This window comes from Pan troglodytes, chromosome 6, assembly GCF_028858775.2.
Source record: "Pan troglodytes isolate AG18354 chromosome 6, NHGRI_mPanTro3-v2.0_pri, whole genome shotgun sequence".
Classification (NCBI taxonomy): domain Eukaryota; kingdom Metazoa; phylum Chordata; class Mammalia; order Primates; family Hominidae; genus Pan; species Pan troglodytes.
In genome coordinates, this window is record NC_072404.2 from 72,852,257 (window position 1) to 72,869,551 (window position 17,295).

At 38.5% G+C, this 17,295-nt stretch overlaps 1 long non-coding RNA gene and 1 pseudogene across 1 annotated transcript in view; one reads left to right on the forward strand and one right to left on the reverse strand.

The window, feature by feature from the left end:
• Window positions 1–2,082: 2,082 nt before the first annotated feature.
• The window catches only part of LOC134810430 (uncharacterized), a 69,543-nt gene continuing 54,330 nt past the window's right edge, over window positions 2,083–17,295 (reverse strand). Inside the window, exon 5 of the long non-coding RNA XR_010158456.1 lies at window positions 2,083–2,558. This is a non-coding gene — a long non-coding RNA (uncharacterized LOC134810430). The remainder of the gene's footprint in view (window positions 2,559–17,295) is intronic.
• LOC739093 (probable ribosome biogenesis protein RLP24) lies at window positions 5,240–5,743 on the forward strand (annotated as a pseudogene).

A 17,295-nucleotide genomic window follows, 5' to 3' on the forward strand; every position in this document is an offset into this window, starting at 1 on the left:
CTGTTGTTTCCTGACTTTTTAATGATTGCCATTCTAACTGGTGTGAGATGGTATCTCATAGTGGTTTTGATTTGCATTTCTCTGATGGCCAGTGATGATGAGCATTTTTTCATGTGTTTTTTGGCTGCATAAATGTCTTCTTTTGAGAAGTGTCTGTTCATGTCCTTCGCCCACTTTTTGATGGGGTTGTTCGTTTTTTTCTTGTAAATTTGTTTGAGTTCATTGTAGATTCTGGATATTTGCCCTTTGTCAGATGAGTAGGTTGCGAAAATTTTCTCCCATTTTGTAGGTTGCCTGTTCAGTCTGATGGTAGTTTCTTTTGCTGTGCAGAAGCTCTTTATTTTAATTAGATCCCATTTGTCAATTTTGTCTTTTGTTGCCATTGCTTTTGGTGTTTTGGACATGAAGTCCTTGCCCATGCCTATGTCCTGAATGGTAATGCCTAGGTTTTCTTCTAGGGTTTTTATGGTTTTAGGATACCCAAATGACTATAAATCATGCTGCTATAAAGACACATGCACACGTATGTTTATTGCGGCATTATTCACAATAGCAAAGACTTGGAACCAACCCAAATGTCCAACAATGATAGACTGGATTAAGAAAACGTGGCACATATACACCATGGAATACTATGCAGCCATAAAAAATGATGAGTTCATGTCCTTTGTAGGGACATGGATGAAATTGGAAATCATCATTCTCAGTAAACTATCGCAAGAACAAAAAACCAAACACCGCATATTCTCACTCATAGGTGAGAATTGAACAATGAGATCACATGGACACAGGAAGGGGAATATCACACTCTGGGGACTGTTGTGGGGTGGGGGGAGGGGGGAGGGATAGCATTGGGAGATATACCTAATGCTAGATGACGAGTTAGTGGGTGCAGCGCACCAGCATGGCACATGTATACATATGTAACTAACCTGCACAATGTGCACATGTACCCTAAAACTTAAAGTATAATAAAAAAATAAATAAATAAATAAAAAACAAAAAAAAAAACCCAAAAAACAAATAAAGAAATATTTTCTGCACTACATCCTGGGTGACAGAGCGAGACTCCATCTCAAAAAAAAAAAAAAAAAAAAAAGATGTTACAATATGCTTTCCACAATAGGGTCACATTAGCTCTAAGGAGTTAAATAGGCCGAAAGTATCAGGATGGAAAAACATATTCCATGCAAATAATAACCACAATTTGGTAAAGTAGTCTTAATTATATTAGACAAAATACACATTAAGTAAACAACTGTCACAGGAGACTAAGATTGTCATTTCATAATGGTAAAAAGGAAGAGAGACAGAGGTGGAGCAAGATGGCTGATTAGAACCCTCTAGCAATCATCCCATATAGGAACACCAAATTGAACAACTATTCACACAAGAAAGCACCTTCACGACAACCAAAAATTAGGTGAGTAATTACAGTACCCAGTTTTAACAAAATAGAGGTACTGAAGAGGGTAGGAAAGACAGTCTAGAATTTCCTACACCACTTATCCCTCATTTCCCAGCAGTAAATATGTGGCACAAAGAGAGAATTTGTGTGCTTAGGGGAAGGACAGCAAGGGATTGTTGAACTTTGCATTGAAACTCAGTGCTGCCCTGTCTTAGTAGGAAGTAATCCAAGGCAGAATTTGGCCATTGCCCATGGCGGGAGCACTTTGATCATCCCCAGACAGAAGAAAATTATTTATCCCAGCACTTGGTACCTGAGTTGTGGCTAGCCCCTCAGGCTAAAGTGCTCTGGAATTTTAAGTAAATATAAAAGGCAGTCTAGGCGGGGCACGGTGGCTCACGCCTGTAATCCCAGCAGTTTAGGAGGCCAAGGCGGGTGGATCACGAGGTCAGGAGTTCGAGACCAGCCTGACCAACATGGTGAAACCCCATCTCTACTAAAAATACAAAAATGAGCCGGACGTGCTGGCACATGCCTGTAATCCCAGCTACTCAGGAGGTTGAGGCAGGAGAATTGCTTGAACCCAGGAGGCGGAGGTTGCAGTGAGCTGAGATCACGCCACTGCACTCCAGCCTGGGTGACAGAGTAAGACTCCGTCTCAAAAAAAAAAAAAAAAAAAAAAAAAAAAAATCACAAAAAACCCTGGTAGTCTAGATCACAATGATGGCAATCCCTGAGCAAGTTCTGATGTTTTGCGGGGCTCAGAAAAAGTGGACTTAAGTTCCTAGTACTTGGTACACCATGAAGGGTTTCCAGCATCTGTGTCCTCCCTCTGCCCACTTGCAACGCATTTCATCTGAAGATAGGCTCAGAATGGGACGGAAATTTCAATGTCTCAGTGTCTTGTCAGTTGTTTCCCCTGGCTGTGTCTAGTCAGTCATCTTGGCTCCCAATTGAAACTTAGTCTTTTAACAAAACAGACAGTATTAGTCCATTCCCACAATGTTATAAAAATACTAACCAAGACTGGGTAATTTGTAAACAAAGGAGGTTTAATTGACTTACGGTTCTGCATGGCTGGGGAGGTCTCAGGAAACTTGTAAACATGGTGAAAGCAGAAGTAGGCATGTCTTACACAGCAGCAGGTGAGCTAGAGCATGGAAGAACAGGGAAAACTGCCTTATAAGACCATCAGGTCTCATGAGCATTCACTCACTATCACAGGAACAGCATGGGGGAAACCACCCCATAATCAAATCACTTCCCACAAGGTCTCTTCGTAAACACCTGGGGATTACAATTCAAGATGAGATATGAGTGGGGACGCAAAGCCTAACTATATCCTTCCACTCCTGGCCTCTCCCAAATCTCATGTCTCTTTGACATTTTAAAACAAATCATGCCTTCACAACAGTTCCCCAAAGTCTTAATTTATTCCAGCATTAACCCAAAAGTCCAAGTCCAAAGTCTCATTCGAGAAAAGGAAAGTCTTTTCTGCCCAGCAGCCTGTAAAATTAAAAGCCAGTTAGTTACTTCCAAGATACAATGGAGGTACAGGCACTGGATAAATGCTCCCATTCCAAATGGGAGAAATTGGCTAAAACAAAGGGGCTACAGGCCACACGTAAGTCTGAAATCCAGTGGGGCAGTCATTAAATCTTAAAGCACTGAAATAATCTCCTTTGACTTCGTGTCTCACATCCAGGTCACACTGAGGAAAGAAGAGGTGGGCTCCCACAGCCTTGGGGAGCTTCACTCCTGTGGTTTCACAGGGTACAGCCCTTGCCCCCTGGCTACTTTCACAGGCTGGCATTAAGTGTCTTTGGCTTTTTGAGGTGCGTGGTGCAAGCTGTTGGTGGATCTAGCATTCTAGGGTCTGGAGGATGGTGGCCCTCTTTTCACAGCTCCACTAGGCAGTACTCCAGTGCTGACTCTGTATGAGGGCTCCAACCCCAAACTTCCCTTCCACACTGCCCTAGCAGAGGTTTGCTATGAGGGGTCCACCTCTGCAGTGAACTTCTGCCTAGACAGCTAGGCATTTCTGCCATCTCGGCTCACTGCAACCTCCACCTCCTGGGTTCAAGCAATTCTCCTGCCTCAGCCTCCCGAGTAGCTGGGACTACAGGCGCTCGCCACCACATCCAGCTAATTTTTTTTGTATTTTTAGTAGAGATGGGGTTTCACAGTGTTAGCCAGGATAATCTCAATCTCCTGACCTTGTGATCCGCTTGCCTTGGCCTCCCAAAGTGCTGGGATTACAGGCGTGAGCCATTGTGCCCAGGCCAATTTTTGTATTTTTAGTGGAGACGGAGTTTCGCCAAGTTGGCCAGGCTGGTCTCGAACTCCTGACCTCAGGTGATCCGCCTGCCTCAGCCTCTCAAAGTGCTGGGAAGTTCCGATTTTAAATGAGCTCCTTGTGAATGCATAAAACTGAATGCTTTCAGAATAACCCAGGTCACATCTTGAATGCTTTGATGCTTAGAAATGTCTCCCACCAGATATCCTAAATCATCTCTCTGAAGTTCGAAGTTTCACACCATCTCTAGGGCAGGGGCAAAATACCACCAGCCTCTTTGCTAAAACATAGCAGGAGTGATCTTTACTCTAGGTCCCAATAAGTTCCTCATCTCCATCTGAGACCACCTCAGCCTGGACTTCATTGTTTACATCACTATCAGCATTTTGGTCAAAATCATTCAACAAGTCTCTAGGAAGCTCCAAACTGTCCCACATCTTCCTGTCTTCTTCTGAGCTCTCCAAATTCCTACAACCTCTGCCCACTACCCAGTTCCATAGTCATCTCAACATTTTCAAGTATCCTTATAGCAGTACCCTACTCTATGCAGTACCAATTTCCTGTATTAGTTCATTTTCACACTGCTATAAAGATACTACCTGAGGCCAGGCACAGTAGCTCATGCCTGTAATCCCAGCACTTTGGGAGGATCAGGCAGGTGGATCACCCGAGGTCAGAAGTTCGAGACCAGCCTGGCCAACATGACAAAACCCTGTCGCTACTAAAAATACAAAAATTAGATGGGCATGGTGGCATACACCTGTAGTCCCAGCTACTCAGGAGACTGAGGCAGGAGAATCACTTGAACCTGGGAGGCAGAGGTTGCAGTGAGCCAAGATCATGCCACTGCCCTCCATCCAGGGTGACAGAGAAAGGCCCTATCTCAAAAACAAAGCAAACAAACAAAAAACATACTACCCAAGACTGGGTAATTTTTTTTTTTCTTGAGACGGAGTTTCGCTCTTTAGCCCAGGCTGGGGTGAAGTGGTGTAATCTTGGCTTACTGCAACCTCCACCGCCCAGGTTCAAGTGATTCTCCTGTCTCAGCCTCCTGAGTAGCTGGGATTACAGGCACCCGCTACCATGCCTGACTAATTTTTGTATTTTTAGTAGAGATGGGATTTCGCCATGTCGGCCAGGCTGGACTCAAACTTCTGACTTCAGGTAATCCATCCACCTCAGCCTCCTAAAGTGCTAGGATTACAGGCGTGAGGCACCGCGCCCGGCCAAGACTGGGAAATTTATAAACAAAGGAGGTTTAATTGACTCATAGTTCAGCATGGCCGGGAAGGCCTCATGAAACTTACAATCACAGCAGAAAAGGAAGCAGGCACATCTTACATAGTGACAGGTGAGAAAGGCTGTGCAAGAGCAGGGAAAACTGACTTATATCTCTGAGGCCAATATCTCTGATAAACATCATTGTAAAAATCCTTAAGAGAATACTAGAAAACCAAATTCAACAACACATTAAAAACATCATTCAACTTCCTCTCAAGCTTGGCATTCGGTCCGTAGGGACCCGCGGGTTTGACATGCATGTCGAGATATGTTATTTCTGTTTGGGGCCCACCTACCCTGGCCATGGCATGATGTTCATCCGCAATGATTGCAAGGTGTTCAGATTTCGTAAATCTAAATGTCATAAAAACTTTAAAAAGAAGTGCAATCCTCGCAAAGTTAGGTGGACCAAAGCATTCCATCCAGAAAGCAGCTGGTAAAGAGCTTACAGTGGATAGTTCATTTGAATTTGAAAAACGTAGAAATGAACCTATCAAATACCAGCGAGAGCTATGCAATAAAACTATTGATGCAATAAAGTGAGTTAAAGAGATGATCAAACAGAAACACCGAGCTAAATTTATAATGAACAGATTGAAGAAAAAGAAAGAGCTACAGAAAGTTCAGGACATCAAAGAAGTCAATCAAAACATCCATCTTATCTGAGGCTTGCAGGCAAAGGGAAGCAGCTGGAAGAGAAAATGGTACAGCAGTTACAAGAGGATGTGGACATGAAAGATGCTTCTTAAAAATCTCTGTAACCATTTATATACATTTGAAAATGGATATTGGTTTATTTTTTACATAAGGTCACTTAAATGGTTTCTTTTTTACATAAGATCACAAATAAGGTCACTTACATAAGGTCACTTAAATTGGTTTATTTTTTACATAAGATCACTTAAATGAAAAGTGATTAAAATATATCTTTCCTACATTGCTATCTACAAAACATCAGATATTACGGATGTTAGATTGCATTCCAGTGTTAAATCTTCACTGATAGATGTATTTATGTAAACCATGAAAATTCTACTTACAACTATAGAAGTGAATTGTAGACATAAAATAGTTCTGCCATTTGGACAGTGGCACTAGGCGGCATTTGTGTAATCACTAATGGCAAAAATTCATGGCTAGTGATGTATAAAATAAAATATTCTTTGCAGTAAAATATTCCCTTTATTAATGTTATAAAAGTGGGGATATGGCTGGGCACTGTGGCTCACGCCTGTAATCCCAGCACTTTGGGAGACAGAGGCGGGCAGATCACCTGAGCAGGAGTTCGAAATCAGCCCGGCCAACATGGTAAAACCCCGTCTCTACTAAAAATACAAAAAATTAGCCAGGCGCAGTGGTGGGCACCTGTAATCCCAGCTACTCTGGAGGCTGAGGCAGGAGAATCTCTTGAACCCAGGAGGCGGATGTCGCAGTTAGCCGAGATCACCCCATTGCACTCCAGCCAGGGCGACAGAGTGAGACTTTGTCTCAAAAAAAAAAAAAAAAAAAAGTGGGGGGCGGATAAGGAACTAACAATTTGTATGACAGTGTCAAATATTATTTTGATTTTAGTATATCCTGTTCTGGTTTATTTGCATCTTAGAAAAGCATAACGGCATTGTTTGATGAAGTCTAATTATGCTGGACTGTTTTGACCTGATTTAACCGTTCTGATAGGTAGTTGTGGAAGTTGGGGATGAGAACTGAATAAATGGCACTACACTCTAGACTTTCCACTTTGGAGGATACTCAGTTCTAACTTGTGATTCCTGGTAGAACAAACCTTATTTTTCTAGTCTAGCAATGATCTAGAAGCAGAGGAATCCCAGTGCCTTCTAAAAGTTATTATCTGGTTTTCTTTTTAAAAAAAAAAACTCCTGTTTTTGTAAAGTAGAATTTATGGGTACAATATCTGTTCATTATTTGCACATAAAATAAAACCATTTTTAAAGTAAAAAAAAAAATAAACAAATAAATAAAAAGATCATTCATCATGACCAATTGGAATTTATTCGAGGGATAAAAAGATGGTTCAACATACACAAATCAATCAATGTGATACATTATATGAACATAACCAAAGACAAATCCTTATGAACATTTTAAGTAATGCTTAAAATACACGTGATAAAATTTAACATTGATTCATAAGAAAACCCTAAAAACACTGGGTATAGAAAGAACACACTTCACCATGACAAAAGCCATATATGATAGAACCACGTCTCAATTACATTAAGTGGGGAGAAACTGAAAGTCTTTCCTCTAAGATTTGGAACAAAAGAAAGATGCTTACTTTTACCACTCTAATTCAACATAGTCAGGGAAGTTGTAGCTACAGCAATCGCACAAGAGAAGGAAAGGGCATTCAAATAAGGAAGAAAGAAGTCAAAGTAATATTGCGTGCAGATGATATAATCTTATATTTGGAAAACCTAGTCTCCATCAAAACAAACTATTAGAACTAACAAAAAAATTTAGTAAAACTGCAGCACACAAAATCAACATACAAAATGTAGTAGCATTGTGGCTAGGCACGGTGACTCAAGTCTGTAATCCCAGCACTTTGGGAGGCCAAAGGGGGCGGATCACTTGAGGTTGGAGTTCGAGACCAGCCTCGCCAATATGGCAAAACCCCACCTCTACGAAAAATTCAAAAACTAGCTGGGTGTGGTGGCAGACACCTATAATCTCAGCTACTTGGGAGGCTGAGGAAGAAGAATTGCTTGAACCCAAGAGGCAGAGGCTGCAGTGAGCTGAGATCGCACCACTGCACTCCAGCCTGGGTGACAGAGCAAGACTCCATCTCAAAATAACAATAATAATAATAATAAAAACTCCATCTCAAAAACAATTAGTAGCATTTCTAAATGCCAACAGTGAACAATCTGAAAAAGAAATCAAGCATGTCATCCCATTTACAATAGCAACAAATAGAAAGAAATGCCCAAGAATAAACTAAACCAAAGAAACAAGAAGATCTCTATAATGAAAACTATAAAACAGAAGAATGGAAAGATATTCTACTTTTATGGACTGGAAGAAGCAATACTGTTAAAATGTTCCTATTACCCAAAGCAATCTAGAGATTTGATGCAATTCATATCAAAATACCATGACATTTTTCACAGAAATAGAAAAAAAGATTCCAAAATTTATATTGAACAACAATAGACCCAGAACAGCTAAAGCCATCATGAGCAAAAGGACAAATCAGAAATTACATTACCTGACTTCAAATTATACTACAGAACTATAGTAACCCAAACAGCATGGTTCTGGTATAAAATCAGACACATAGACCAATAGAACAGAATAGAGAACTCAGAAAAAAATTTGTATATCTACAGTGAACCTATTTTCAACAAAGGTGCCAAGAACATACATTGGCAAAAAGGGACAGTCTTGTCAATAAATGATGCTGAGGAAACTAAATATCCATATGCAGAAAAATAAAACTAGATCTCTATTTCTTAGCATATACAAAAATAAAAGCAAAATGGGCTAAAGACTTACATCTAAGACCTGAAACTATGAAGCTACTAAAAAATCCCAAAAAACTGGGGAACCTCTCCAGGACACTGGACTGAGCAAAAATTTCTTGAGTAGTACCTCACAAGTACAGGCAACCAAGCAAAAATGAACAGACAGGGCTGGGCGTGCTGGTTCATGCCTTTAATCCTAGTACTTTGGGAGGCTGAGGTGGGTGGATCACCTGAGGTCAGGAGTTCAAGACCAGCCTGGCCAACATGGTAAAACCCCATCTCTGCTAAAAATAAAAAAATTAACTGGGCATGGTGGCACATGCCTGTAATCCCAGCTACCTGGGAGGCTGAGGAAGCAGAATCACTTGAACCTGGGAGGCGGAGGTTGTGGTGAGCTGAGATTGCGCCATTGCACTCCAGCCTGGGCAACAAGAGCAAAATTCTGTCTCAAAAAAAAAAAAAAAAAAAAAAAGGAACAAACAGGATTACAGCAAGTTAAAAAGCTTCTGCACTGCAAAAAAAACAATCAACAAAGTGAAGAGACCACCCACAGTATGGGAAAGCTATTTGCATAGTATCTATATGACTAGAGACTAATAACAGGAATATATAAGGTACTTAAAAATGCTATGAAAAAAATGCATTAATCCCATTAAGATTGGATAAAATAATTGTTTCTCAAAAGAAGACATATAAATGACAAACAGGTATATAAAAAGGTGCTCAGTATCACTGATTGTCAGGGAAATGCAAATCAAAACTACAATGAGATATCATCTCACTCCAGCTAAAATGACTTTTCCCCAAAAGACAGGCAATAATACATGTTGCTGAAAGTGTGAAGAAAAGTGAACTCTCATACACTGTTTCTGGGAATATAAATTAATACAGTGACTATGAAGTACAGTATGGAGGTTCCTTAAAGAACTAAAAATAGGACTACCATATGATCCAGCATTCACACTTCTAGGTATACATACCAAAAAATAAAAATAATTAGTATATTGAATAGATATCTGGCCTCCCATGTTTATTGCAGCACTATTACCAATAGCAAAGTTTTGGGATCTACTTAAGTATGCATCAACAGAGAAATGAATAAAGAAAATGTACTACATACACACACACAATAAGTACAACTTAGCCATAAAAAATGAGATTCTGTCATTTGCAACAAAGTGGATGGAATTGGAGGATATTAAGTAAAATAAGCCAGGTACAGGAAGACAAAAACTGCATGTTCTCACTTATTTGTGGGATCTAAGAATTAAAACAACTGAACTCATGAAGATGAAGAGTAGATTATAGTTATCAGAGGCAGAGAAGGGTAGTGAGGAGGGATGATTAATGAGTACAAAATTGTAATTAGAATGAATAAGATCTAGTATTTGATAGCACAACAGTGTGACTACAGTCAGTAATAACTTATTGTACATTTCAAAATAACTAAAAAAGTATAATTGGAATATTCATGATACAAAAAAATAGTACATGCTGGAGGTGATGTATACCTCATTTACCCTGGTGTCATTATTAAACACTTTAGGCCTGTAAAAAAAAAAACTCAAGAAACACATTAATATATACACTTAATATGTACCCACAAAATTAAAAAATAAAAAAAATCTATTTACCAGGAATCTGTAACAGTTATATAAATTTACATATTTTTGTGTGTATATTACACCAAATATTGACAGAAATGAAGCAAGAAATACACAGCAACACAATAATTGTGTACTTCTAGACCAGACCCCACTTTCAATAATGAATAGAAAAATCAAATATAAGGTCAATTAAAAAAACAGAAAACTTGAACATTATAGGCAAATAGACCTAATAAACATGTACAAAACTCTTCAGTCAAAACTGGCAGAATACACAGTATTCTCAATCGCACATGGCAAATTCTGTTAGGATACATAATAAGACATACAAAATTGTAAAAGATTGAAATCATGAAATATATCTTCTCTGACCAAAATAAAATGAAACTAGACATTAAAGAAGAAAAAGTGGCAAATCCTAAATTACTTGGAATTATTTAAACACACGCTTGAACATATTTTTGTTCAAGGGTAAAATAATTTAATATTTTTAAGACTTTAATACTACCAAGAGTTATGTACAACTTCAATTTTATATATATCAAAACCCCAATGGTACTTTTTTGCAGAAGTATTTTCAGAATCCTAAAATTTCTGTTAGGGACAATGACTAGGCACGCATTCCCAAAAAACAAGAACAAAGAGGCATTACACTTCCTGATTTCAAAACATATAACAAAGCTACAGATATAAAAACAATGTAGTACTGACATAAAGACAGATAATTATATAAGGGAACAGAACAGAAAGCCCAGAGGCAAACCCTTTTACATATGATTAAATGAACTTCCACAATGTAGCCATGATCATCCAATGGGGAAAGAAGAATGTCTTTAACAAATAATGTTGAAAACTGAATATCTTCATTAAAAACACCACAAAGTTGGATCCTTTCCTTTCTCCAGATACAAAACAATCTTTTAAAGGGATTAACTAAACGTAAAAAACATAACTAATGAAATTCTTAGAAAAAGTATAGGAGAAAATATAATGACATCAGTCTTGGCGCTTTCTTATGTATGGAATTAAATGTATAAATAACAAAGAACGGAAAAATGGGAGTATATCAAATTCCAAATTTCTACACGTCAAAGGAAATGGTGAAGTAGAAAAAGGTAAAAATATTTGCAAATCACATATTTGATTGGTGTTAGTATCAAAAATATATAAACAGTTCCTAAAACTCAACAACAAAAAAGTGAAGAACAAAATTAAAAATGAGAACAAAATTGAACTGATATTTCTCGAAAAATATACAAATGGCCAATAAGCATTTGAAAGGATGATTTACAAAAATGCAAAGCAGAATACGATGAGATATTATCTCACACCAATTAGAATAATGACTACAAAAAAAATCTGTCAAGAACGTGGAGACATGAGAGAGAAAATTTGTAAACTGCTGCTGGGAAAATATGACTCTGCCAGTATAAAAAACAATATGGAAGTTTTTCAAAAAATTAAAAATGGAATTGTCATAGTATCCAGCAATTCCACATCTAAGTATACATCCAAAATATAACACACATAACCTGGAAGAGATATCTGCACACACACAATATTTGTTTATTATAGCAATGTTTACAAAATCCAAAAGGTAGAAGCAACCCAGATGTCCCTAATGAGCAATTAAAAAAATGTGGTGTATATCTATCTATCTATCTATATATATGCCAAATATATATACACACATATATGTGCACTATAGTGGGTATATATATATATATACACACAACATATGTATACACACACATATACACACAATAGCGTTATTCAGCCTTTAAAAAGGAAATTTGGTCACATTCTCTAAGAATAAATCTTGAGAATGTTAACTGAAATAAGCCAGTAACAAAGTGACAGATAGCATATGATTTCATTTTTATGAAATATCTTAAGTAGTCAAATAGAAACATAAAGTAGAATGGCATTAGTCAAGGGGTAGAGAAAAGGTGAAATAGGCAGTTGTTATATAAGGGGTATTGAGTTTTAGTGTTGCAAGATGTAAACATTCTAGAGGTCTTTTGCATTAAAATGTGACTATACATAACACAACTGAAACATACACTTAAAAAGATTGAGGCCGAGGCAGTTGGATTGCCTGAGGTGGGGAGTTTGAGACCAGCCTGACCAACATGGTGAAACCCTGTCTCTACTAAAAATACAAAAAAATTAGCTGGGCATGGTGGTGCACACTGTAATCTCAGCTACTGAGGAGGCTGCGGCAGGAGAATTGCTTGAACCCAGGAGGTGGAGGTTGCAGTGAGCCAAAATTGCACCACTGCACTCCAGCCTGGGCGACAGAGCAAGACTCCGTTTCAAAAAAAAAAGATTTAAGATGGTAAATTCGATGTTATGTTCTTTACCACAATATTTTTCTTAAAGGATAACTAAAAAAATCAGAGTTACAAAGCTATCCAAAAATTACCTTCAAATCACAAAATTGTTTCACATAGAGAAAATACAAATTCATCAACAAACACACAGTAAAACTAAGATTATTTTCCTGACTACTCACCTAGACAAGATAAAAAAACATAAAAGATCAGCCAAGAAAAAATATATAAGATAAGCTATGAACAAAGTTGGGGTCATATTTATAGACAACATGCACATTCATATGTGTAATTTAAGAATGACAGCCATCTGGTGGATTCATTTTCTAATTAAGCCCCACATTGACTTAAAGTGCATATATAGAGTTGCAAATTGTCATCCAAAGCTATAATGCATAAGTAAAACCAAAACCACAATAAACTGATGTCAAGGAATCTACCCTAAAAGAGAAACCCAGTAATATGAATTGTACAACAAAAATAAGAGAAACATTTACCCATAAAATTCTGTAGGCTACATTGATGTACTATTAAGAAATAATTTTGCTAGATAACTACAGTGTTCAAATGTGCTTGTGCACTTCTGGAGTGGACACATTTGCAATAATTGGTGTCTACCATATGGCAGTAATTTTTTTTCTTTTTTATACTTTTTTTGTGAGACAGAGTCTTAACTCTGTCACCCAGGCTGGAGTGCAGGGGCAGGATCTCAGCTCACTGCAACTGCCGCCTCCTGGTTTCAAGCCATACACCTGCCGCAGCCTCCCAAGTAGCTGGGATTACAGGTGTGTGCCACCACGCCTGGCCAATTTTTGTATTTTTAGTAGAGATGTGCTTTTACCATGCTGACTAGGCTGGTCTCAAACTCCTGACCTCAAGTGATCCACCTGCCTCGGCCTCCCAATTTGCTGGGATTACAGGCATGATAGCCACCGCACCTGGTCCTTTTTATTCTTGATTTATTTATTTATTTTAACATGTATGAAACCAATCATCCCTGGTTGCTACAGGAGAATAGCAGACAGGTATAGTTAAGAAACAACTTTATTTTATTTTATTTATCTTTTTTTTTTTGTTTTGAGACAGAGTCTTGCTCTGTTGCCCAGGCTGGAGTGCAGTGGTGCAATCTCGGCTCACTGAAAGCTCTGCCTCCCGGGTTCATGGCATTCTCCTGCCTCAGCCTCCAGAGTAGGTGGGACTACAGGCGTCCGCCACCACGCCCGGCTAATTTTTTGTATTTTTAGTAGAGACGGGGTTTCACCGTGTTAGCTAGGATGGTCTCGATCTCCTGACCTCTTGATCTGCCCACCTCGGCCTCCCAAAGTGCTGTGATAACAAGCGTGAGCCACCGCGCCCGGCCTATTTATCTTTTTTTGAGATGGAGTCTCACTCCGTCGCCCAGGCTGGAGTGCCATGGCACAATCTCAGCTCACTGCAACCTCCGCCTCCCAGGTTCAAGTGATTCTCCTGCCTCAGCCTCCCACGTAGCTGGGATTACAGGTGCCCACCACCATGCCCGGCTAATTTTTGTATTTTTAGTAGAGATGGGGGTTTCACCAAGTTGGCCAGGCTGGTCTTGAACTCCTGACCTCAGGTGATCCACCCGCCTCGGCCTCCCAAAGTGCTGGGAATACAGGCATGAGCCACCATGCCCGGTCAAGAAACAACTTTATTTTGAGCACAGGAAATGACAGCAGCACTTAACAGCTATATCATAGTCTAAATCCTGCTTTGGCAGTAAAATTTTACAGAAAATGCACTACAGTCAATAAGAAAATGCTCTAATAAGAAAATTTTAATAAGCATTTAAAGACAGTAAAGATAATTTCTTACTATTAATATACTGATGCTATTTTTACACAAAATTAAAAGTCTGCAATCCAGTCTTTAGAAGCAAAAAAAAAAAAAAAAAAAAAGCCTTAGACTTCTAAATAAAGTAAAAATGTGTATGTTGAAAACATGAGTCACTGATATATAAAATAAAAATTTTGGAATAAATTATATAATAATTTCGATATAGGTTGAGAAAATGAAAATCTTGATGTATTTTTGGCTACTACAAAACTTACAAATGAACATTCTAATAAATAAGGAGTGCCTAGTAGCTAATTAACTTCTTACATAACATGTAAATTACAGTATATTGTTCTGAACCTTTGAATCTAAAATTACAGACAAATTTGAAAGACAGAAAAATAGAAAGTGAAACCATATTGGGAGAGTGACATCAGCAGGAATGTGGAAATAGGGGGGGTCACTCTTGTTTATCCTGCCAGAGCAACAATAATTTTGCTGCCATCCATGGACAAAAGTGCCTTTATGAGAGTTTTGGGATGCAGGGAGAGTATTGTGATGCCCTGCAAAAGCCCAAGACTGAGGAGGGCTGTATTGGGAAGGCAGGCCCTCATTCAGGTGGCAAACTTGAGGGCTCCTGATCTTGGTTACAGACCAGAAAATGACTCACTCAACTCAGTCACATTGAATATTCTGAAGTGACTCTGTAATCATCTCTGATGCCTTCTAGCCACAGTTTAGAAGCAGTCCTTCCCAGAGACCTCAGGACACTCAGTCATGGTCATGGAGGCAGGCCTACAGAACTTGGCCTTTAGTCTTTACTGTGACCTCTGAAGCAGGTCTGTGACTCAGTTGTAGCCATCTTAGCCACAGTTCATGGACAGTCCTGCCTACTTGGGAACCTACACAGAGACCCGAGGAAACCCTCCCAGGTACTCAGAAGGAGCCACACTCATCTACACATCTTGTAACAGGCCTACCTTATGTGAACCCAACTGCAGAACCCTGCCCTGGTATCTGCCCTACAAAACAAAGTTCTGAAAGCAAAGTCTGCTCAAAATAAGAAAGGATTTACAAGAAGACTACATTATGTCTAATTCAAATACTTCTATTTTAACATATTACTGAAAATCCTAAGTATAACAATGTGGCAATAAAATGAAAAAAGCCATCTGAAATAAAAAAAAAAAGAAAAATGTCACTGTTTGTAGATGACATACTCTTATATATAGAAAACAATAAATAGCTGGCGCAGTGGCTCACGCCTGTAATCCCAGCACTTTGGGAGGCCGAGGCGGGTGGATCAGCTGGGATTGGGAGTTCGAGACCAGCCTGACCAATATGGAGAAACCCTATCTCTACTAAAAATACAAAATTAGCTGGTCATATTGGTGCATGCCTGTAATCCCAGCGACTTGAGAGGCTGAGGTAGGAGAATCGCTTGAACCCCGAAGGCAGAGGTTGCCGGGAGCCAAGATCACGCCATTACACTCCAGCCTGGGCAACAAGAGCGAAACTCCATCTCAAAAAAAAAAAAACAACACAATAAATAGTACACCAAAAAGCTGTTTAACATAATAAATGCATGCAGTAAATTAGCAGAATATAAAATTGGCATACAAATATCAATTGTTTTCATACACTAACAACAAACTATCCAATAAAAAAGAAAAAAATAATCTCATTTAAAATAGTATCAAGGCTGGGTGCGGTGGCTCATGCCTGTAATCCTAGCACTTTGGGATGTCGAAGTGGGCAGATTGCCTGAGCTCAGCAGTTCGAGACCAGCCTGGGCAACATGGTGAAACCCCATCCCTACTAAAACACAAAAAAATTAGCCATGCGTGGTAGCATGCACCTGTAGTCCCAGCTACTCGGGAGGCTGAGGCAGAAGAATTGCTTGAACCTGGGAGGCGGAGGTTGCAGTGAGCCGAGATCACACCACTGCACTCCAGCCTGGGTGACAGAGCGAGACTCCATCTCCAAAAAAAAAAAAATTAATTAAAAAAGCATCAAAATAATAAATTTCTTAGAAATTAAACCAGATAAAAGACCTTTATGATGAAAAATAAAAGATATTAATAAAAATTGGAGAACACACATGTAAAATTGTGCCACATTTATAGATTGGAAGAATACATACTGTTAAAGTTTTCATGTTATCCAAAGCAATCTATAGATTCAATGAATTTCCTATCAAAATTCTAGTGACCTATTTCAGTGATAGAAAATATAAGCTTAAAATTTATATGAAACTCTAACAGACTTTGAATAGCTAAAGCAATCTTGAGAAAGAAGAAAACAGTTGAGGGCATTATAGTTTTGATTTCAAACTATATTTCAAGACTACAGTAATAAAAACGTGATGCCATGCACATAAAAGTGGACAAAAGAACCTATGGAACATGGTAGAGGACCCAGAAAAAAACCTATTTATATTAGGTCAGTTAATCTTCAATAAGGGTACTAAGAATGCACAATGCAGAAAGCATAGTCTCTTCAATATTTGGTGCTAAATAAATGGATATCTGCAAGCAAAAGCATGACATTAGACCATTTTTCTTAAATTATACCCAAAAATTAACTCAACATAAAATAAAGACTTAAATAAAACACATGAATCCTTTAAAATTCAAAAAGAAAACATATGGTAAACCTCCTCTATATTGGTCTTGACGGTAATTTTTTGGGAAATGGTAACAAAAGTACAAAAACAAGAGCAAATATAAACAACTTGGACTACATCAAACTTAAAAGTTTCTAAACAGAATACAACAAGAAAAATTACAAAATGGGAGATAATAATTGCAAACCATATATCTGTTAAGTGGTTAATATCCAAAATATATAAATAACTCATACAAATCAAAGGTGAAAACAACAATAATAAATATAATAATAATAACCCGATTTAAAAATAGGTAAAGGAGGCCGGGCACGGTGGCTCACGCATGTAATCCCAGCACTTTGGGAGGCCAAAGCAGGCAGATCACGAGGTCAGGAGTTTGAGACCAGCCTGACCAATATGGTGAAACCCCATCTCTACTAAAAATACAAAAATTAGCCAGGCGTGATGGCACGTGCCTGTAAC